Genomic DNA, 22275 nt, shown 5'->3' on the forward strand with positions numbered 1-22275 from the left:
TGTGTGCGCGTGCGTGCGTGCGTGCGTGCGTGAGCGTGCCACTAAGTCTTTCCATTACAGTTGTTTTCCAGTGTGTTATATTTTTTTGTCTTTTTAGAATTCCTGTCGTGCGGCATTCTTTATGTGTGTGTGTGTGTGTGTGTGTGTGTGTGTGTGTGTGTGTGTGTGTGTTGCGGTGAAACAAACATTTACATAATTCCAGTTTTCCTCTTATTTGTTTTTTTCATTCCTCGCCGCCGTTCCTCGTTTGGCCACATTCAGGGATTTTCTCATTAAAAGACAGCAGTAAAAAAAAAAAAAAATATGTGAATTAACATTTTTTCAACAGGGAGTCGTATTAGAAGTTCCAAGAAAATGAATAATTCCATCTTCTTTTCATTATATTTTGTTCATCAAATTACACACACTCAGTGGACTCAAAAGTAAGTATTGTTATTTCCATTTCAGTCTTCGCTCTTTTTTCTCGTTCATGGAAACCTTAATATATGTCCCTTCATTCTTATAAAACGACACATTTCATAAGATCTTTTCCCTTCTTTCATCTTTTCTTTTTCTCTTATTTTCTCCTTTTCTTCCATTCATCCTCAAACACAATATATTTTTTAAGTCTCATTCCCTGTTTCCTTTGTTTTATTTTGTTCACTTGTTCTTTCCCACGTTCCTTTTACTTTTTTCACTCATCCTATTTTCTCCGTAACAAGTTATAATATATTCATCTTATTTTTCCTTCACTTTTTTTCTCCCTCCTTCATTTTTTTTCAAAGTTGCCCTCTTTTCTTCCTAAACGATTAAAAGGTATTCATAATCTCTTTCCTATCTCCACTTTTTTACCCTTTTATGTATTCGTGATCTCTTTCCTATCTCCACTTTCTTACCCTTCCTACGCATTCATGATCTCTTTAATTATCTCCACTTTTTTTTTACCTTCCTCTTTCCTCTTTTTTCAACTCTCTTTTCTCCCTGACTAAAATACATTCATTCTTCTTTATTTTTCAAACGTCCTCTTTTTTCCATGATTATAATACATCCATCGTCTTTTTCTCCTCTCTTCCTCTCCCTCTTTCCTCTTCTTTTTTCAAACGTCCATTTTTCTCCCTGACTGATTAAAATTTATTCACCATTTTTTGTCTCCACTTTTTATTCCCCTTTCCTCGTTTTTATCTCCTTGAACATAATACATTAATCGTTTCTTTCTCATCTCTTTTTATCCCTCTTTCCTCTATTTTCCCCTTGATCATAATACATTAATCGTTTTTTCTCCTCTCTTTTTATCCCTCTTTCCTCGTTTTTCCCCCTTTATCATAATACATTCATCGTTTCTTTGTTTTCTCTCTTTTTCTCACTCTTTCCTCTTTGTTCCTCTCTCATCACGATCCATTGTTTAGTGATCCCGTTGAGAAGGAGGAATCAAGAATAGGAATCGACTCACAACAACGACAAAAATCCGCCGTAACCATTCAATTTTAAGCGTCGTAATTCCCATTCAAATGTAACTCACCATTTTTTTCCTCCGTAGTCACTGATAAAAAGAAGTGAGACGCGACGACGAGACAATTATCCGAACGCCGACTCTAAAAGGGACACAAAAAACGATTCCTCACCGGTACCATAAGACTTAAAATACAGCTCTCCTACACCATGATTCGCGACCCTTTATCCTCTACGGGGGGTGTCACTATCTTGCCCCCGTCGCCACCGCTCACTTAACATAGAAAACCTATTAACCTTTCCCGGGGAGACTAAGAAGAAGAAAAACTGTCTATAGGAAATGCATTAGTGTGACTCGGGGGTTAGAGGGGAAAGGGGGTCGGGGTACGGGGGGGGTTATGTCTAGCGGGCCGCGTGGCTTATTTCTGTCTAGCCCCGAAGAGGGTGACAAGGCCGGGACGATGAAGGGAGGCTGTTTGCTGTTCATGTCTTTTGTTTGCATTTTTTTTTTCTATGCTTTTATAATGTTCTCGTTTTAATCGCTTCTGTGTGTGTGTGTTTCTCTCTTCGTCTTTCTCTCTGTCTGTCTATCTGTATCTATCTATCTATCTCAGTTTCCTCGGTTTTGAGAAGAGTAATATATTCATTGTTACATTTTTGTCCATCTATATATCCACCTACATCTGTCTACCTATGCCTCATTTTTTTTCCTCTGTTTCAAGAAAAGTAATATATGAATCTCTCTCTCTCTCTCTCTCTCTCTCTCTCTCTCTCTCTCTCTCTCTCTCTCTCTCTCTCTCTCTCTCTCTCTCTCTCTCTCTCTCTCTCTCTCTCTCTCTCTCTTCTTCTTCTTCTTCTTCTTCTTCTTCTTCTTCTTCTTCCCTTCCTCCCTCACTCTCCCCAACCCCCTCCTTCCCACCCCCTCCTTTCCTCTTCCTCCTCCCCCCTTCCTTCACCCCTCCCTCCCCCCCTCTCGGCGCCGCGGGCATTTTCACTCTCCCTGGACAAGCGGGCAAACACGAGCCTCCATCACGCGTTCGGCCGTGGACAAACTCAGCTCCAGCGAACACGACGCAAAGTATTAATTAAAAGCGGCATGAAAGTTAGATATTAGACTCTTTTTGAAGGGGAAATATATACGCACTGACTCATCTTTTTTAGGGAAATGGGATACCAGCGGAACGGAGGGAGATAGAGGTAGAGAGCGGATGAAAGAGATGGGAAAGGGAGAGGAAAGGAAGGATCAGGTAGAGAAAGGAAGGTATAAGAGAGAGAGGGGAGGGTAAGGGAAGGGATGAAAGGAAGGAAGAGGAGAAAGGAAGAATGGTATATTAGAGAAGGGGGGGAAAGGAAAGAAGGAAGGGCGAGATAGCACTACATAGAAAAAAAGGAGGAGAAGGGAAGGATGAGTATAGGAACAGCAGAAATAGACGTAATGAAAGGGAGAAAGATGGAGAAAAGAAGGAAGAAGGAAAAGTGTACACGAAGAGAACGGGAGATAGAAATTAGGAAGACGGTGAGCGGGAGGAATAAAAGAAGCAAAAAAAGAACAAAGAACAAGAGAAATGGGTGGAGAGAGGGAGAGAGAGATAAAGAAGGGGAGGATAAGGAAAAATGGTGTAGAAATTGGAGGGAAGCGAGAGAGAGAGAGAGAGGAGGAGGAGGAGGAGGAGGAAGGAATCTGTACCTTAACACGATATGCACACACACACACACACACACACACACACACACACACACACACACACACACACACACACACACACACACCTTATCGTACCCAACGCATTTTTCTTTCCTTACCACGTTTCATCGTAACAGAGACGTTTGCGTGACGGAGGAAGAGGAAGAGGAGGAGGAGGAGGAGGAGCAGGAGGAGGAGTAGGAGGTAAGGGGTTGAGGCCATACGAAGATTCACTCCCCTTCCTATTCTTATTTCTCCACCTCCTCCTCCTCCTCCTCCTCCTCCTCCTCCTCCTCCTCCTCCTCCTCCTCCTCCTTCTTTATTTCTTCCCTCCCTCTCCTCCCTCCTGACACCTCACACCTTCCTTTCTTCACTGTCACTAAGGAAAGGGGAGAAGAAGACGCAAGAGGAGGAGGAGGAGAAGAAGAAGAAGAAGAAGAAGAAGAAGAAGAAGAAGAAGAAGAAAAAGAAGATGTAGAAGAAGAAGGAAAACAAAATGAAGAAGAAAAAAAAAGATAGGGAGAAAATACGAGGAGGAGGAAGAAGAAAAAGAAAAGAAAGAAGATGAAAAGGAAAAAAAAAGAAAAAAAAGAGGCGCATTATGCAGATATATTCACTATCATGTTTACTCCTCCTGAGCTAACAACAAAACAGTTTTAGACCGAGATTAAAGGAAGAAGACCCCTGCACCTCTCCCTCCCCCCCTCTTTTCTCTCCCTCATACCTTTCTTCTCCCTCCCTATTTCCTCGTCTCGCCACATAATCTCCCTTCTCATCTAACACCAAAAGAATATACGAACACCAGAAAACGAAAGATAATATGCAATAAACCTCAGATCAAATAGAGAGAGAGAGAGAGGTTAATATTAGACTCGTGATAGTGATGTGACTGGCCGGCGCGCAGACACAGATAGAGACGGACTTCGGTGACGTGGGTTTGAGTGATACACGAGGCGCTACTTCCCGTTTTCCTTTCATCCCAGACTATTTTATCTCCGCCGTGGTGAGGGATGCTGACTGGCTGATTTAGTGAGTGGGTGAGTGAGCGGCTGGTTGGTTGGCTGACTGGTTGGGTGGTCGACCGGGTGGCTGACTGGCTGTATTATTCTGGTCAACGTTAATTTTAACTTTTTATATCGCTCTTTTTATGTCTATCTGTCTTTTTTGGCTGTTGTTTTTTCTAGTCTCTCGTCTCCTCTTCCTCCTCCTCTTCTCCTTTTTCTTCTTCGTCTTCTTTTTTCTTCTTCATCGTCTGCTTATTCTTTTCTTCTTTTCCTTATTATTATTATTTTCTTCTACTACTACTACTACTACTATCATCATCGTCACCATCTTTTTCTTCTTTTCTTTTTCATCTTCTTTTCTTTTTTCTTATTCTTCTTCTTTGTTTTCCTTCTCTGCCTGTTACCCGATACTTTTCCTCCTGCTTTTAATATTTCATCGCTTTCTGTTCGTGACGTTGTTGTTGTTGTTGTTGTTGTTGTTGTTGTTGTTGTTTTGGTGTTGTTAGTGGTGGAGGTAGTGGAGTTCCAAAGTTGTCAAGCTTCGTAAATACGCCCCCTCCCCCCTCTCTCTCTCTCTCTCTCTCTCTCTCTCTCTCTCTCTCTCTCTCTCTCTCTCTCTCTCTCTCTCTCTCTCTCTCTCTCTCTCTCTCTCTCTCTCTCTCTCTCTCTCTCTTGCTTATTTTTCTTCCTTCCTGTGTGTTGCTTCCTTGTGTGTGTATTTCTGTGTGTGTGTGTGTGTGTGTGTGTGTCCGTACTATTTTCATCTAAACTTTTTATTTTCTCCTACAAATAAATCGAGTTTCCTCTCCTGCAAACGACAAACCTATTTCTCCTTCCTTTCTTCCATTTCCTCCTCCTCCTCTTCCATTTCCTCCTCCTCCTCCTCCTCCTCCATCTCCTCCTTCTCCTCCTCGTCCTCTTCCTCCCTTGTCTCCCGCACTCCTTCCGCCTCCGTCTCTGCCACGCACGAAACTGTGACTTCTCCGGAAAGAAAAAAGGAGGATAATAAATAATTCCAGGTGATAATTCTTGCTTATTTGTGGCGCGTGTGTGTGTGTGTGTGTGTGTGTGTGTGTGTGTGTGTGTGTGTGTGATTAATGGCGAAATGTGAACGAGAAGAAGAGAAACGATGAAAATAAGAGGAATTATAGTCAAAGAGATTATGAAGTATGGAGGAGACGGAAAAGTAAAGAAGAGGGCAAAAAATAAAGGAAATAAGACGAGGAAATTATTAGTAAAGAAAATAATAACTGTGTGTGTGTGTGGGGGGGGGGGGGTATGTGTGTGTGTGTGGGGGGGGGGGGAGGGGGGTGCGCTGACCTCTGCACTTAACTCTCAGAAATTAGACTTGTTATCCACTCACCGTATCTCCATTATTCTATTATTCTGCAGGGAATTGATTATCTCTCTCTCTCTCTCTCTCTCTCTCTCTCTCTCTCTCTCTCTCTCTCTCTCTCTCTCTCTCTCTCTCTCTCTCTCAACCATTGTCTGGGCTCACTACATTACAATCTCTCACAAACAACGACTTAGCGCATTTTCCCTTCCTTCCGCTTTCCTCTTACCTTCCCCAGCATCATTTTTCGCCTCATTCCAACACAATTTACACCCGCGCACCCACTCACACCCACTCGCACCCACCCGCCGGAAAATACAGCACAACCCACCTACTTTTAGACCCTTCGAAAACATAAAGAAGAGTCATAAGCGCCAGGAATCTATAAACACCAGAAACTTGGGGTTGGGGAGGAGGAAGAGGAGGAGGAGGGAGTGCGCTATAAGGGATAATAACGATGCTCTTTTGTTTAGTGTCGCCTATTCTTTGCAGCGGTGACTCACTTAGTTGTGCTGTCTCGTGTGTTAGGATAAAGGGCTGTTAGTGAAGCGTGGAGTACGACAAGAACAGCCATTACGAAAAGCTGTTACTGTGCTCTTTGTCATGTAATAGTGCTGTTTAATATGATGGTAAAGATTAGGATGCGAGTGTGTGAATGAATGTGTGTGCGTGTGTGTATATATGTGTGTGTGTGTGTGTGTGTGTGTGTGTGTGTGTGTGTGTGCGCGTTTCCATTCCAGAGAGAGAGAGAGAGAGAGAGGCTTTGATAGCATTCATTCTCTCTCTCACAAGCCACATATATCAAAGCCTTTTCTTCGGTGACGCCTCCTCCCCATTCATCTCTTCCCTCGCTGTCTCATAAATTATTTCCAGACCCTAAACTAACTTATTTCCCTTATCTCGTAATATTTCTAGTTAGTACCGCCGATGCCTCCTCCTCCTCCTCCTCCACCTCCCTCTGCTACTACTACTACTACTACTACTACTACTACTACTACTACTACTACTACTACTACTCGTCTTTCTTTCTTCATTCATTGCTCTTCTTTTCTCCTCTTCTTTTCTATGCATTACTTATTTCTGTTTCTAATATATGTAGGGGGTCTTTTTTTCACTTATTTGTTCTCTCTCTCTCTCTCTCTCTCTCTCTCTCTCTCTCTCTCTCTCTCTCTCTCTCTCTCTCTCTCTCTCTCTCTCTCTCTCTCTCTCTCTCTCTCTCTCTCTCTCTCTCTCTCTCTCGGCGGCATCATTTAATCAGCGGAAAAGTTGATTACGTAAAAGTTAATTAAAATGTCGAAAAAAACTATTACTTGTTACTATTGGTGTTGTTGTTGTTGGACTTTCGTGGCGAGAATTTGGTTTGAGTACCTTCGCTGTGTGTGTGTGTGTGTGTGTGTGTGTGTGTGTGTGTGTGTGTGTGTGTGTGTGTGTTCCTCTTAAAATTCTCGGAAGATTCTGCAACTTCATCATAAAATCTTTGTTTACTTCCACTCTCGTTTGTTTTTGTTTGGTTTTTTTTGCTCCTTTGTTATTTTTTCTGCTTTTTAATCTGTGTTTTTTTCTCTCCTTCGTTTGTTTTCCTCGCTAATAATCCCTCTCCCTTTTTATGACCCCAGCGAGAGCAACATCAAAGGCCTTTCATACCCTTGTCTATCTATTTATCTATCTATATATCTATTTATATCTATCTGTATCTATCTATCCCTCTTGTACCCTTTCACCCCCTCCCCTTTTTCCCTCATTTCATTCTTCTTCCTTCCATCTTACACTCCCTTCCTTACCTTTCCCTTTTCCTTCCTTTTGTTGCTCATTTTTTTTCTTCGTTCACTATCTCTTCTTCCCTCCTTTATTCGTCCTTTCCCCTATCACATTCTTTTCTCCCTCTCTCCTTCTCCTTTACTCCTTCCTTCCCTTTCTTACTCTTCTTCTACTTTCTTTCATTGCCTGTTTGTCTTCTAGCCTCTCTATTTTATCCTTCCCTCTTTTTTCTTCCTTTCCCTCCCCTTATCTTCACTTCCCTTCACTTCTTGTCCCTTCCTTTTCCTTTCCTTCCTTTGTCATCCCTTCCCTTTCCCTCCGTTATCTTCCTTTCTCTTTCCTTCTCTTCCCATCCTCTCCTTTGCTTCCCCTTCTCTTATCGTCCCTTTTCCTCTAGTCTCTTTCCTTCCCCTTTCATCTCTTCCCTTTCCTTCACTTCCTAACCTCCCTCTCTCTCTCTGTAGCTCAGTCTAGGAACTCCGTCAGGGTTGCGACACTTACCATCAAAAGCGACGCATTTCACCTCGTCCCAGCCCGGTAACAGACTATCAACTCCGGCGGAAAGCCACTTTTTTGAGGGCCGTGGAAGGAAAGTGTTTCGGGTCTGGCGTTATCGTGTTTTTATTCTTCGGCGAAACTGTCTTTGAAGTTGATTGGGCGGAGCTTAACGTGGTTCTGGGAGTGATTGGTGCGTGAAGAATTGAGTTTCCTGAATATCGTAAGGGGGTACACTAGTAAGGGTACTGGCTGTCGCAAGGGGTCGTGTGTGTCGCATATCTGAGAACTTGACTGTTTCTTCTTTACGTTACTTTTCTCTGTTGTTAGTTTTCGTAGTATTGTCAGTGCTTCGCCAGATTGTACGCTGATATTCTTATAACCATTAAGCTTAAAAAATACGTACAATGGACAACAAATGGGCAATAAAGGTGACAGAATGACAGTCCAGGATTTGTATAAGTTAAGGAAGACATTAAAGGCGACGAAACCTGAACTTTTTTTATCGGACACACACACACACACACACACACACACACACACACACACACACACACACACACAGAGAGAGAGAGAGAGAGAGAGAGAGAGAGAGAGAGAGAAACATTAATAATGTTTCTCTGATGATGATGATTGTTGCCGAAGAGGAGGAGAACTACAACTATGTCTTTCCAGCTCTGTCTGTCTATCTACATATCCATCTACTTATCTATCTATCTATCCATCTAAATAACTATCTCTCTCCCCCTCTTCACAATTACCATTCTCAGGTAGACCTCTCGTTAATTAAGAAATCGATACACCTTGGTCCTCGCAGGTAACCGAGGCGAGGAACAAAGGCTTGGGCTCGGTCTTTGCCATTCTGTAGCCACGAGAAGGTTGGTATTGATTCGTGCGGCGTCTTAATGGGCTTTAATAGCGGCCTTAATGCATTGTAATTGAAGCGGGACAGTGTAGCCAAGTTGGGGCGTACATCTGGAGGCTTTTAGTCCCGCTCGAAGCTAAGAAAGGAGGTGTAGTGTTACGTCAGTGTGTTCGAGGTTATGTTAGGTTCTTTACGTGGTTTTTTTTTATTCGTTTATTTATTTGCTTATTATTGTGTTACCATCTTTATTATCCAAGGAAAGAGATAGAGAGAGATAGTTTTAGACAGACAGACAGACGGTCATTAAGGCAGAAAGTAACAGAAATTGAGATTGATAAAAAGTTAACTGATAAAAAGCGACAGAAATAACAAATAAATATATACAGGTCAGAAGAGGGACAAATAATACGAAAAAAACTGGAGAAAGACAGACAGGAAACTACAGAAATACAGACAAACAGAGAAATAGATTAAAGACAGACAAATGGGGATAAAAAGACAGACACAGAAAGACAGACAAACAAAGACAGAAAGACAGAGACAGACGAAAAGGCTCAAGGGTTATCAAACAAGATCCTTCTCCCTCCTCCTCCTCCTCCTCCTCTTCCTCCTCCTCCTCCTTTTCTTCCTCCTCCTCCACGGGCCCTTCACTCCTTTTCCTCCCCTCCGCCTTCCATTCATCCCTTCTTAAGCTAATATTTTTTATGGTCCAGAGTAAATTAGAAGCAAGACCTCACTGTTTGGACACCTGAATAGCTCTCTCGCTCTCTCTCTCTCTCGCCTTCGTCGCGCCGTTGAAAGAGTCTCCGAGAAGTGATACTGTTGAGGCAGACTTCCATTTTTTTTATTCAGATTTTTTTTATTATTTACTTATTTACTTATTTGTTTATTTATTTTTCTTTGTGTATCTCAGTTTTTCGTTGTTTTTTAATTGTGTGTTTTTTTGTCATTGTTTTTTGTTGTTTGTTTATGGGTGTGTATGTAGTTTTGTTTCTTTTTATTTCGCTTTATTTTTTCTTCTTTTTTTTCTTTTTCTTCTTTATCTTCTGTTTCGCTTTTTTTGTTTTGCATCGTTTTCTTGTTTATCTTTATCATCATCATCTACTTCTTGCTCTCCGCCTCCTTCTTCTTCTTCTTCTTCTTCTTCTTCTTCTTCTTCTTCTTCTTCTTCTTCTTCTTCTTCTTCTTCTTCTTCTTCTTCTTCTTCTTGCCTCTTTATTGCATCGTCTCTTTGTTCATTTTCACCATCTATTTCTTCTACATATTATCTTCTTTTTCTTTTCCTTTACCTGCTTCCTCAACTTTCTCCTCATTTTTTATCATCCTCTTCTTGTTTTACCTCATCATCATAATCAACATCCTCCTCCTCCTCCTCCTCCTTCTCTTACTTTCCAATTCTTCCGTCTCATCGTTCTCGCTAAGTGTGTCCTGCATCTCCTGAGGTTCGCTAATTAAGTTCTTCAGCGTTCCCTCATGTGTGTGGGCCACTTATCATTAATTATGGAGAGAGAGAGAGAGAGAGAGAGAGAGAGAGAGAGAGACGTTTTGTTTCAGAAGTACTCTACTCTATTTTTTTACCTCTTCAATCTCACCCGCTCACTCCCCTCTTCTCCTCCTCTCGCCCAAATACCTTTCTTCCTCCCCTGACCCCTTCTCCCTCTCTCTTTCTCCTTCTCTCCTCCAATCTCGCTTCGTCTTCGGTCATATTATCTCTTGTCTCTTATCTTCTCTCCTCTCATCTTCTCATCTCTCCGACTTTCCTCCAATATGTACTCTCGTCTCCTCTTCTTCCTCCTTCTCCTCCTCCTCCTCCTCCTCCTCCTCATTTTCTCTCTCCTTCTGTCTCTTATCATATCTTCTATTGTCTCCAACTTCGCTGCTCTCCTTTCATCTCCTCCTCCTCCTCCTCCTCCTCCACCTAGTCCTCCTCTTCCTCCTCTTCCTTTCCCACAATGTTTACTCGCCTTTCTCTCCTGTGTCTCTTCCTTTTCCTCCTTCACCTCCGCCGCATTCTCCTCCTCGGCCTCTTCCTCGCTCCTCCTCCTCCTCCTCCTCCTCCTTAGAACTTTCCTCCATACCTTTTATATCTTCGTAAATTGAAGCCAAATGGAGTTACTATTACAAAGGAGATCGGGCAGGTAGGCGGCGGCAAGAACGTGCTAACCCACAAGGGGCGACAGGGGCGGGTATCTTAAGGTTTTGTGCCTGGATTTCAAGTCTTAGCGAGGGAGTGGAGGAGAAGGAGAGGGAGGGGGAGGGAGGGAATGGAGGAATGGGTTTGTGATTGTGGTGAGTCTTGGAGAGATGGAGAGAAAGTAGGAGAGAGAAAACGAGGAAGGAGGGAGAGAAGGAAGGGACAGACATAACAAGGGAGGAAAAGAGAGATAGAGGGAGATATTAAGGAAGAGAGAGAACGAGGAAGGGAGGGAGGGAAAGAATAGGGAAAGAATAACGGAGGAAAGGAGAGAAGGAGGGAAAGAGAGAGAGAGAGAGGGAGGAAGAGAACAAGGGAGTTACGAAGGAAGGAAGAGGAAGGAAAGAAGGAATGGAGAGACTCAGAAGAGGAGGAAAAATTAAGTAGGAAAGCAGTAGATGACAAGGAGTGATGATGGAGGGAAGAGAGAGAATGGAGAAGAAAAAATTAATGAAGATAAATGATGAAGTAGACTTTGTGTGCTGGAATTGTGGGAGGAAAAAAAAAGTAAGTTAGTAAATGAATGTAATGTATTTTTAACGAGGAGAAGCATGGGCGGGGTTTTAAAAATGTTCCTCGTGCTTTTATCGTTGAGAAAGTTTGATATGAAATTACGCGGTAGAAAATTCATGAAAATGTAAGAAAAATTGTATTGTGTTCTTATTCTCTCTCTCTCTCTCTCTCTCTCTCTCTCTCTCTCTCTCTCTCTCTCTCTCTCTCTCTCTCTCTCTCTCTCTCTCTCTCTCTCTCTCTCTCTCTCTCTCTCTCTCTCTCTCTCTCTCTCTCTCTCTCTCTCTCTCTCTCGACAAAAATTTAAACTTCATTATTCTGGCCTTCGGAGGCAGAAACTATGCGGCTGGGAGAGAGAGAGAGAGAGAGAGAGAGAGAGAGAGAGAGAGAGAGAATTCAACATTTCGAAAACATTGAGAAAAGCGAAAGAGCGATGAAGTCGATCACAACCCTCCTCCTCCTCCTCCTCCTCCTGTAAACCTTCCCTTTCGGCCACAACAAAGACGTAATTGAGTGATCCCGAGGCCGCGAGGATCAGTGGGCGTCCCGCAGGCCCTCACGATAAAAGTTCTCCTCGCCGCCGCTACACTTGGCTGGCGCTGAGGTCATCGCTTAAGGCTCTTAGCTGATTGGCTCCTCGCTCGGCCTCTCCGCCAGTCAAAAGGCGCTCCAGGCCATGAAGAACCAATAGGAATTAAGGACTTTGCAGCCGCCCGTCAAATGGCATCTAAATCAGCTCTTTCGCCTCATCAACTCGCCTCTAAAGTCAGGATTTATTTTCTTTCAGTCCGGCGGGTTTTTCGGGTTTATTGATAATCCTCTGGGAACTGCAGGACGCCATTGAGGTCTGACGAGCGGGAATTGAGTCCTGTGACGAGGTTTGCTGGCTTGAGTTGTAGGATTTTAAAGCTTTCCAGTTTTATTTTTTCTTCTGCTTAAGACGCTTGTGTCGTAGATTTCTAATTATGTTCCTTTTTTTACTAACCTTGAAGTCGTATGAAGCTTTTTTTCTTCTGCCATAGTCGCCGGATTTTAAGATTTATTTGATTTTCACTTTCCCTAAACTTTGGTGTCGTTGGGTTTTGGATCTATACAACTGTTTTTATTTACCAAGTTTTCATTATACTTACGCGTACTATTATTACTGTATTCAGTCTTTTGTCTTTCGCGTTGTTGTTATTTCCACCAAGTAAAGGAATTCCTAAGTACATCAAATATATTTTTAATAAATAAAAGAAGAGAAAGATGAAGAAGAAGAAGAAATAGTAGTAGTAGTAGTAGTAGTAGTAGTAGTAGTAGTAGTAGTAGTAGTAGTAGTAGCAGAAGTAGCAGTAGTAGTAGTAGTAGTAGTAGTAGTAGTAGTAGTAGTAGAAGAAGAACAAGAAAAAAGAAGAAGAAGAAGAAGTAAAAGAAGATGAAAAATTACGGAAGAAGAGAAAGGAAAAAATAAGAATGATGCTTGTAATAAGTAAAAAAAAAAAAGAAAAAAAAAAGAGGACAACGAAGAAGACAAAGAAAATAAGTAAAAGAATATAAGAGCAAAGAAATCCAACCACCTCCACCACCACACATATCCACCAAACACCACCACCTCCACCTCCTCCACCGCCACTACTACATTACCGCCAAGAAAATCTACGGTGGGGGTGTGCCGCGTTTCAATACCAGGCGGCGGCGGCGGCGTGGAGCCCTCGTGTGTCTCCCAACCAAACACCTGCCACCACAAAGCACGCCAGACACATATTTTAACCCCAATAAAAGTCGCCCAGAAGGATGTCTTTGTTTGAGCTCTCTATTAGTTTGTTTCGAAATCATTATGCTCCGGTTTATATTATTTTACCTCTTTTTTTTTCTTACTTGGATTTCGGTAATATTGAGGCCGCCATAAAACACACCACGCACAGATTTTAACTCTAGTGAAGCCGGTCCAGAAGGATGTTTTTGGCTTCAGCGCTTCATTAGTATGTTTTGAAGTCCTCTCATTATATTTCGGGTTTTTTTTTTTTCTTTTTATTCTTTAATTTTTAACTTGAATTGACGTGATTTTGAGAGTTGGTGACGTTTTAATTGTTTTTGTTTTCACATTTTTGTTTCCTTTTCATTTAATTGTCTTACGTTTGTCTCTCTATCTTTTATTTCAAACTTTGCATTTCGTTACATAGTTTTAAGTTTTTTTCCCTCCTAATCTAATTGCATTCCGTATATTTGGATGAGTCTGTTTTCTTTCTTTTTTTTTCCTTTTTTTTTTGCTTAAGTTTAATTTCTGTGAGACATTTTATTTAGTTTTTTTTTCCATTAAATTGCATTGTGTCTGCATTTTCAGTTTTGCTTTGTGTGTGTGTGTGTGTGTGTGTGTGTGTGTGTGTGTGTGTGTGTGTGTGTGTGTGTTTCCGCCTTACTCTGTTTTTCCTTTCCGTTATCCTGCTATTTGTGTTTCTCTCGTTTCTACTCTTTATTTTTCGACCCTTTTCGCTTTTCCTCTTCCATCTTCCCTTATGTTTGCTCTCTCCTTTCATCTTTCTTCCTCCCCTCCTCCAATTTTTCCTCCCTCTCGTTTTTCTTCCTTCGCCCTATAATTACTTTTCAATTTTTGTCGAAGATTCTGTGTTTGTGTTTGTGATGCAGGTGTGTGTGTGTGTGTGTGTGTGTGTGTGTGTGTGTGTGTGTGTGTGTGTGTGTGTGTGTGTGTGTGTGTGTGTGTGTGTGTGTGTGTCCCTTAGAAAACCCATTATTGGATGTTTGTTTTTCCTGTGTTGTTTTTATCGTCTTTAACGTAGTGAATCTTTAAGTGTTTGTAATGGCTTTCAGATCTTCGTTGTTTCCCTTTTCCAGAGCGTCAGCAACTTATTTTAACATTTAACGGGACTCTTGATGTGTTTGTTCATGTTTAGTTCAAGTGATATTATTTTTGGTAGCTGTGTATTTTTTGTTCTCCTAGTTTACCTGTCTTTCTGTATCTATTTGTCTGCCTATCTCTTTTTTTCCCTTTGTTTATTATCTTTCTATCTATCTATCTTTGTATCTATCTATCTATCCTAGACACGCACACACATTCCCTCCCTTTCTCCCTTTCTCCTTCCATTTCCCTCCCTCTCTCCACTTCCCTTCCTACCCCTACATCTCTCCCTTTTCTTTCCACTTTCTCTCCTCCCTTCCCTCCTTCCATTTCCCTCCCTATCTCCACTTCCTTCCGTGCCCCTACACCCCCCCCCCCTTCCTAACTCCCTCCTGTTTCCCTCCCTCCCCTCCTTCCATTTCCCTCCCTCCCTCCTTCCATGCCCCTTCCTACCCCAGCATCCCTCCCTCTTCTCCTCTCCCACCCTCCCTCCTTCTTCTCGCTCCCTCTCTCCGTCTCCTTGCTAGTCAAACACTCGGGCCACTAAACAAATAAGTGTCCCGCCATTTGAGAGCTCGACAAACGCGCCAGCCGAGTGATACTTTGTCGGTGCGGGGACTTGGAGACTTTTCTTATAGTCTCCCTCTCTAATCCAGCGTTGTCTATTCCGTCCGAGTGCCGTTTTCTCTCTGTCGAATGTAATGGTTGTTGGGCTTTTCTTGGACTATTCGATTTGTTTTCCTTTTGATTGAGTTTGTGGAGTTTATTTTTTTAACTCTCTCAGCCGGAAGAAGTTGAGGAAGAGGAGGAGGAAGACCTGAAACAGACGGAAATAGAAAGACAAGCAGACAGAGAGACAGACACACACATATAGACAAACAATTACCAACAAACAAAGAAACAAACGATAACATACAATAAAAAACATAAAAGTTAAAACATATATATAAGCACAGAGCCACACGGACAAACAAAAGAGACGGAGAGGTACAGGGAGACAGACACAAAGCAATACAGACACAGAACAGACGTAGAAAGTTAGTAAAAGTAGACAAAAAACAAATCCACCAAAGAGATATAAATACAGACAGACAGACAAGCTGACAGACAAACAGATCTACATGTAATCAGACTGTTCTGTTTTAATCTTTGTTTGCCTATTACTTTATCCCTTTGTTTATTATTTTTCTATCTATCTATCTCTGTATCTATCTATCTATTCTACACACGCACACACATCCCTTTCTCCCTTCCTCCTTCCATTTCCCTCCCTCTCTCCACTTCCCTTCCTACCCCTACATGTCTGTCTGTCCGTTCTTATGTTTCTAAACTATCCTAACCTTTCCATATCTTACTTTACCTTACCTAACTTTACCTCACCTTACTTGACCTTACTTAAAACCATACTTCACCTTACCATACTTAACCTAACCTAGGCTTCCCTTATCCTACGTTACCTTTCCTTACCTTACCTTACCTAACCTAACCTTCCCGTGCCTTACCTAACCTAGCCCTCTCATAGCTTACCTAATCTAATTAACCTCACCTTACTTCACCTTATCATGCCTCACCAAACCTATAAGTCTTCCCCTACATCTCTCCCTTTTCTTTCCACTCTCTCTCTCTCCTTCCTTCCCTCCTTCCATTTCCCTCCCTATCTCCACTTCCTTCCGTGCCCCTCCCTTCCTAACTCCCTCCTATTTCCCTCCCTCCTCTCCTTCCATTTCCCTCCCTCCCTCCCCTTACCTTACCTTACCTTACCTTACCTAATCTATCCTTCCCTTCCCTTACCTTACCTTACCTTGCTTAATCTAATCCACCCCAGGCTAACCTCACCTCACCTTCCCTCATCTTGGCCGCTCCTCCGCCCTTGTCTTGAGTATGTAAATGAAGTCAGCAAAGTTAGGCAGGAAATTACCAGCCACTGATACTCTCGCTTGGTGCACAGGGAGGGCAATGCATCCCTTAAGGCCTGTTTACCGCGGGTTGGTCTTTGTGGTCACTACTACTACTACTACTACTACTACTACTTTTTTGTTTGTCCTTACTCCCTTTATGGTCATTCACTTTTGTCTTTCCTTTTTCTCCTTATACCCTTTTGTCTCCTTTTTTCGCCTTCTTTTCAATCCTTCTTTAGTCCCATTTTTCGTCTTCTCTACCTTTTTCTCTTTTGCTTCTTTTCTCCTTCGTTTATCTTTGCTTCCTTCTTTCGCCTCCTTCCATCCTCTCTTCGTCTCATTTTCGCCTCTTCTTTCTTTTTTCTTACCCTTTTTTTTATCTCAACAAAATCTACAAGAAAATCATCGTTCTTTACCATTATTGTGCGAAAGAGAGAGAGAGAGAGAGAGAGAGAGAGAGAGAGAGAGAGAGAGAGAGAGTCATCGTCCTCCGTGCATCCCTTTCAACTTTTCTAATACCACCTTCGTTCCCTCAAGTATATCATTTAGTCCTGCCATGAATTACCTCCTAAAGTTATAATGAGCTGCCCCGACGCGTCCCTCCCTTCCCACAAGATATTTTTAGGTAAAGCCTCGCCTCTCACCCTCCTTCTCCCTCTCTCTCTCCCTCTCTCTCCCTCACCTCTGTAATTAACGTAGGTGATAAAAAAATAATACCTGTACGTAATGATGCGTCCCAGGTAATTAATTCAAAGGACAGGTGAGGTTCTTGCAGGTAATTAAGATTCACCTGAGTGTTTTACGGGGGTTGATACAGGTGAGAGAGAGAGAGAGAGAGAGAGAGTACTATAGGAGATTATTCGAGAAGTTAAGGGGAATAACAAAAAGAAAAAGGGAGAGGTAGAAGGAGATAAGTGGAAGGAAGAAAAGAAGGACGCGTGAAAAGAAAAAGAAGGGAACAGAAAAGAGATAAAGGAAGGGTAAAAAGAAGCGAAAGAAAGATATAAGGAAATTAAAAAAGGATTCAAAATTAAAGGAGGATAAAATCACATAGAAAAAGGGTCAAGAGGAAGAAAGAAGTGGCGGAAAGGAAACAAAAGAAAGATAAAAGGAAACGAAAGAAGGATGTAATGATAAACGAAGGATAAAAGAATAAAAAAAAAAGGTAAAGGGGAAAAAAAGGGACGAAAGACAGGAAAGAAAATGACAAAGGGAGAAGACAAAGGAGTAAAAGGAAAGAGAAAAAAATGAAAAGTGAATAACCAAAAAAAAAGTGTAGACAAACAAAAAAAATCCAATACAAGAAAAAAAATAAACAAGAATAATATACATAAGAGAAGATTAGGCACCGGCGGAAAAATGTTTTATGCTCTCTTAAAACGCATTCATGAGAGTGGAGGAGGTGGAGAGGGTGGAGAGACAGGAGGAGGAGGAGGAGGAGGAGAAAGAAGTAGGAGGAAACATGACAATAGGCGCCTCGGTAAAAGAAATTAATGAACATGAAGTGTCTGAAGGAGGAGGAGGAGGAGGAGGAGGAGGAGGAGGAGGGGGAGGAGGAGGAGGAGGTATGAAGAGGTAGTGAAAGTGGTGGTTATAGTAGGTTGAGGAGAGAGAGAGAGAAGCAAGCTCTTCGGCCCAGGTGGAAGGTAACTTTTGAAGGTGCCGCCGGGGTGGGAGAGGGAAGAGAGGGAAAAGGGAGGAGGAGGAGGAGGAGAAGGAAGGGAGGGAAAAGAGAGGGAGGGAAGGGAACGATAGGCTTTTGTTTCCACGTGTTCGGAGTTTATAAAAAGCGGCGTGGCGTGAGAGAGAGAGAGAGAGAGGCGATTGAATTAACATATACAAGATTAGATTTTCCTATTTCCCAAGACATCCTTTCCTTCCTATTATGCATGCTTCCTTCCTTCCTTCCTTCCTTTCCTTCCTTCCCTTATTTTCCCTTCCTATATTCCTCACTCACTCCTTTCTCTCTTTCTCCTCCTCCTTTCCTCCCTTCTTTTGTCCTTCACCCATTCATTCCTCTCTTCCTTCCTTCTTTCCTATTTTCCTCTCTCCTTCCTTCTTTCCTTCCTTTCCTTCTTCCTTCCTACCCTCCAACCTTACCTGTTTACTTAATTTAATTCTCCTCCTCCTCCTCCTCTTTACTCCATGGCGAAATATCCAATCTTAATCCCTTCCGAATCCCGAACCCCCGTGACCGAGGCTTCGTTGTCGCCGTTCGAAGCTTCACGAGACAACGAAGCCAAGGAATCGAACGGCACATTGATTAAGCTTCGTTCGCCGTTGTTTCTTAATTGGTGTCGGTTTCCTCGCTGTTATTGGAAGGACTTAATGACATCGAACTTCTGTCTCCACCTCCTCCACATACTCCTCCTCCACCTCCACCTCCTCCACCTCAGCTTACTATCATTACCATCACCTCCATCATCTCCTCTTCCATCTCACTATCGTTATCTCCATCTTATCCGTCCACCATCACCTCCACCTCTTTCCACTATCTTCCACTATCTTCATCACCTCCACTTCTGCTCTCCACCTTCATTACCACTGACTTCTGCTCCTCCACCTCATCTCCACTTAAGGTTACTGTTGTTATCTCCACCATCTTCACCTCCACTCCCTCAACCACTCCCATCTCCGCCACCACCTTCATCACTGCCCCCTTCATCTCCACCATCTACACCTCCACTCCTTTAACCACTCCCATCTCCACCACCACCTTCATCTCCATCCTCTTTATCCCCGTCTCCTGTGCTTCTTACCTTCTTCCTCATGTTCCTCCTCCTCCTCCTCCTCCTCCTCCTCCTCCTCCTCTTTCTATTCCCTATTCGTCATACGTATCCTTCGTCACACCCTCGCTATCCCTCCTCCTCCTCCTCCCCCTTCTCTATCTATTCCCTATTCGTCACACGTATCCTTCGTCACACCCTCGCCCTCCCTCCTCCTCCTCCTCCTCCTCCAGCGTTCCCATCCATATTTAGGAGTGTGCGCGTTGATTGCATAGCCAGAGGAACGTTGCACACACACACACACACACACACACACACACACACACACACACTGGATTTGCATGAAGGACAGCATTCTCTTCACACCTGTTTGCCTACATACCAAACACACACACACACACACACACACACACACATACACACACACTAAGGCAGACGCATGGGAGGGCCAAATCCTCCCAAAACAAGCGCCAATAAATCATGTCCCGTTCTGTAACACGTTTGACACATGTACCGAACGTGGCCAATGCATTTTAAGGAGGTTCGTTATCCCTCTGTGTGTGTGTGTGTGTGTGTGTGTGTGTGTGTGTGTGTGTGTGTGTGTGTGATTAAGTTTTAAGTTCGTAATCTTTCTTATTTTAATACAGTTTATATAATCCCTTTAACTTCTGTATTCCGTGTGTGTGTGGGGGGGGGGGGAGGGGGGAAGAGGGAGGACTGGCTGGCTGTCTTTGTGTCTGTCTCTTTGTTTGTCTATCCTTCTGTCTGTCTTTCTGTATGTCTATCTTTGTGTCTGTTTATCTTTCTGTCTGTCTTTCTGTATGTCTATTTTTGTCTATCTTTCTGTCTCTATCTTTGTCTGTCTTTCTGTATGTCTATCTTTGTCTGTCTCTGTATGCCTATCTTTGTCTGTCTCTGTATGTCTATCTTTCTGTCTATCTGTATGTCTATCTTTGTCTGTCTCTGTATGTCTATCTTTGTCTGTCTCTGTATGTCTATCTTTCTATCTATCTGTATGTGTATCTTTCTGTCTATCTGTATGTCTATCTTTGTCTCTATCTTTGTCTGTCTTTCTGTATGTCTTTCTTTCAGTATGTCTATCTTCCTGTATGTCTGTGTCTGTCTGTCTGTCTGTTTCTATCTGCCTGCTTCTCTCTTTGTCCGTCTGTCTAGCTGTTAGTTTTATTTTCTCCACAAGTCTGTAAGTAAAGTTATCTTGTTTTAGGTCATTAACGTTCCACAAATCAAAGCGTCATTTATAAGAACGATATAATTCACTATAGTCATAATAATAATGATAATATGAAGAATAAGAATAAGTCGAAAAATAATGAATGGAAAAATAACAAGAAATGATCATCAAAATAAAATATAAAAACACTCAGACCGTGCACGAAATAAAATAAAATTAATATCACCGCTTTCAAGTTAAATGAAAAAAACACCTTAACTACGAGGTCTGAAGAAGGTACGAAGCAATTAAGGTGAGCTCTAAGGTGTCTCTTGATAAGGATTTCATGAACTCGTACTTCCTCCTCCGTCTTCCTAGCTCCTCCTCCTCCTCGTCCTCTTCCTCTTCCTTCTCCTCCTCCTCCTCTTCCTCCTCTTTCTCTTCGTCTTCCTAGCTCCTCCTCCTATTCCTCCTCCCCCTCCTTCTCCTCCTCCTCCTCCTCCTCCTCCTCCTCTTCCTCCTCTTTCTCTTCGTCTTCCTAGCTCCTCCTCCTCCTCCTCCTCCTTCTCCTCCTTCTCCTTCTCCTCCTCTTTCTCCAGGGTGTCACTTGATAAGGATTTCGAGAACTCACACCTACTTCATCACCTCCTCCTCCTCCTCCTCCTCCTCCTCCTCTTCCTCCTCGTCCTCCTCCACTTCGTCTTACACTGATTAAGAGATAATTCAGTATGCAAAGCAGATAATGGTTCCTCATTTACATTTCTTCAAAATTCTGGGCATCTGTGAGAGACGGATGTGAGAGAGAGAGAGAGAGAGAGAGAGAGAGAGAGAGAGGATGAATATTAATAGCCCAAGAAATATATAAGATTAGCCAGGAAAAGGACGATGCTGCTTCAACGTGGAATTTCCTGAGCGAGCGAGCGAGAGAGAGAGAGAGAGAGAGAGAGAGAGAGAGAGAGAGAGAGAGAGAGAGAGAGAGAGGTAAAGCTAGGCAATATATAAAATTAGCGCAGTAGACGTTAAAAGTAATGAAGAAACGCGCGTGTATGAAAGCGAGTGGATTTATGAAGCAGAAATTAGCATGAAGATTGTGTATATGAGGAGAGAGAGAGAGAGAGAGAGAGAGAGAGAGAGAGAGAGAGAGAGAGAGAGAGAGAGAGAGAGAAATAAATGCGAGTGTTAAGAAAAGTGAGAAATAAGACTGGTTTAAAATTAGGCCTACCACTTATTCACGCAGAGAGAGAGAGAGAGAGAGAGAGAGAGAGAGAGAGAGAGAGAGAGAGAATTATATATGCAGGGCGAGATCTCTGAGTCACACGTCGGCCTCAGGAGCACAGAAAGTGAGGTGCATCCCAATATACTCTCTCTCTCTCTCTCTCTCTCTCTCTCTCTCTCTCTCTCTCTCTCAAGCGCTCCCCCCCTACCCCCCCCCTCTGCCTCCGTCCCTAATATTAGATAATTCATAAAAACAAGACTCCTTCTCATCTTTCCATATTTAATAAAGGAATTCATAATTGCTTTAAATTAAGATTGGAGGGAGGAAAGGAGGGTGGAAAGGGGGAGAGGGGGAGAGGGAGGAAGAAGAGTGGAGACGGTATGCGAAAGTGGAAGCGAGGAAGAGAAGGAGGAAGGGAAGAGAGAGGTAGGTTAAAGGAGGAATGAGGAACGCGATGCATGGAGGAATGACGACGAGGAATGACGAAGAAAGGAAGGAGGAAGAGAAGGCCGAAGGTGATAGTGAATTATAAAAGAAAGAGGAGGAGTGAAGGAAAGAGGAAAAGGGCAAACGAAAAAAGGGGAGAAGAAAGGCAAGATAGACGGAGAAAGAGGAGAGGGAGAGAAGGATAAAGGAGTGTGAAAGAGAAGAGAAAAAAGAAAAGTGAGATAGGTAAAAGGGAGAAAGAGGAATAGAATGAATGGAAGAATGAGAGAAAGGTGAGACGAAGGAAGGGGAGGAGGGAAGGAGAGAGGAAGAGGACGAAAGTGGAAAGCAGCAAGAGGAAAAGAGGAAGAAAAAGATAAAAATAAAGAGAAGAAGGAGAGACAGAATAAGGGAGAGGAAGGACAGAGAAGAGAAGGAAGGAGAGAGGCAGAGAAGGACGAAGATGGAAGGAAGCAAGAGGAAAAGAGGAAGAAAAAGAGATATTAGTAAATAGAAGAAAGAGTAGCAGTAAAGAGGGAGAGGAAGGATAGAGAAGAGAAGAAAGGAGAGAGGCAGAGGAGGACGAAGATGGAAAGTATGAAGAGGAGAATAGGAAAAAAATATAGATAAAGGAGAGGAGGAACAGAATTAGTGGTAGGACGAGGAAGAGGAAAGGTGGAGGAAAGATAACAGGAGGGAGGAAGGAAGGGAGGGAAGGGAGACTAAAATCA

At 42.7% G+C, this 22275-nt stretch overlaps 1 protein-coding gene across 1 annotated transcript in view; it reads left to right on the forward strand.

Moving 5' to 3' along the window:
- The window catches only part of LOC127003290 (cyclin-dependent kinase 14-like), an 83765-nt gene that overhangs the window by 46687 nt on the left and 14803 nt on the right, over nucleotides 1-22275 (forward strand). The window lies entirely within an intron of this gene.

This window comes from Eriocheir sinensis, chromosome 25 (assembly GCF_024679095.1).
Source record: "Eriocheir sinensis breed Jianghai 21 chromosome 25, ASM2467909v1, whole genome shotgun sequence".
In the NCBI taxonomy this organism is placed as follows: Eukaryota; Metazoa; Arthropoda; class Malacostraca; order Decapoda; family Varunidae; genus Eriocheir; species Eriocheir sinensis.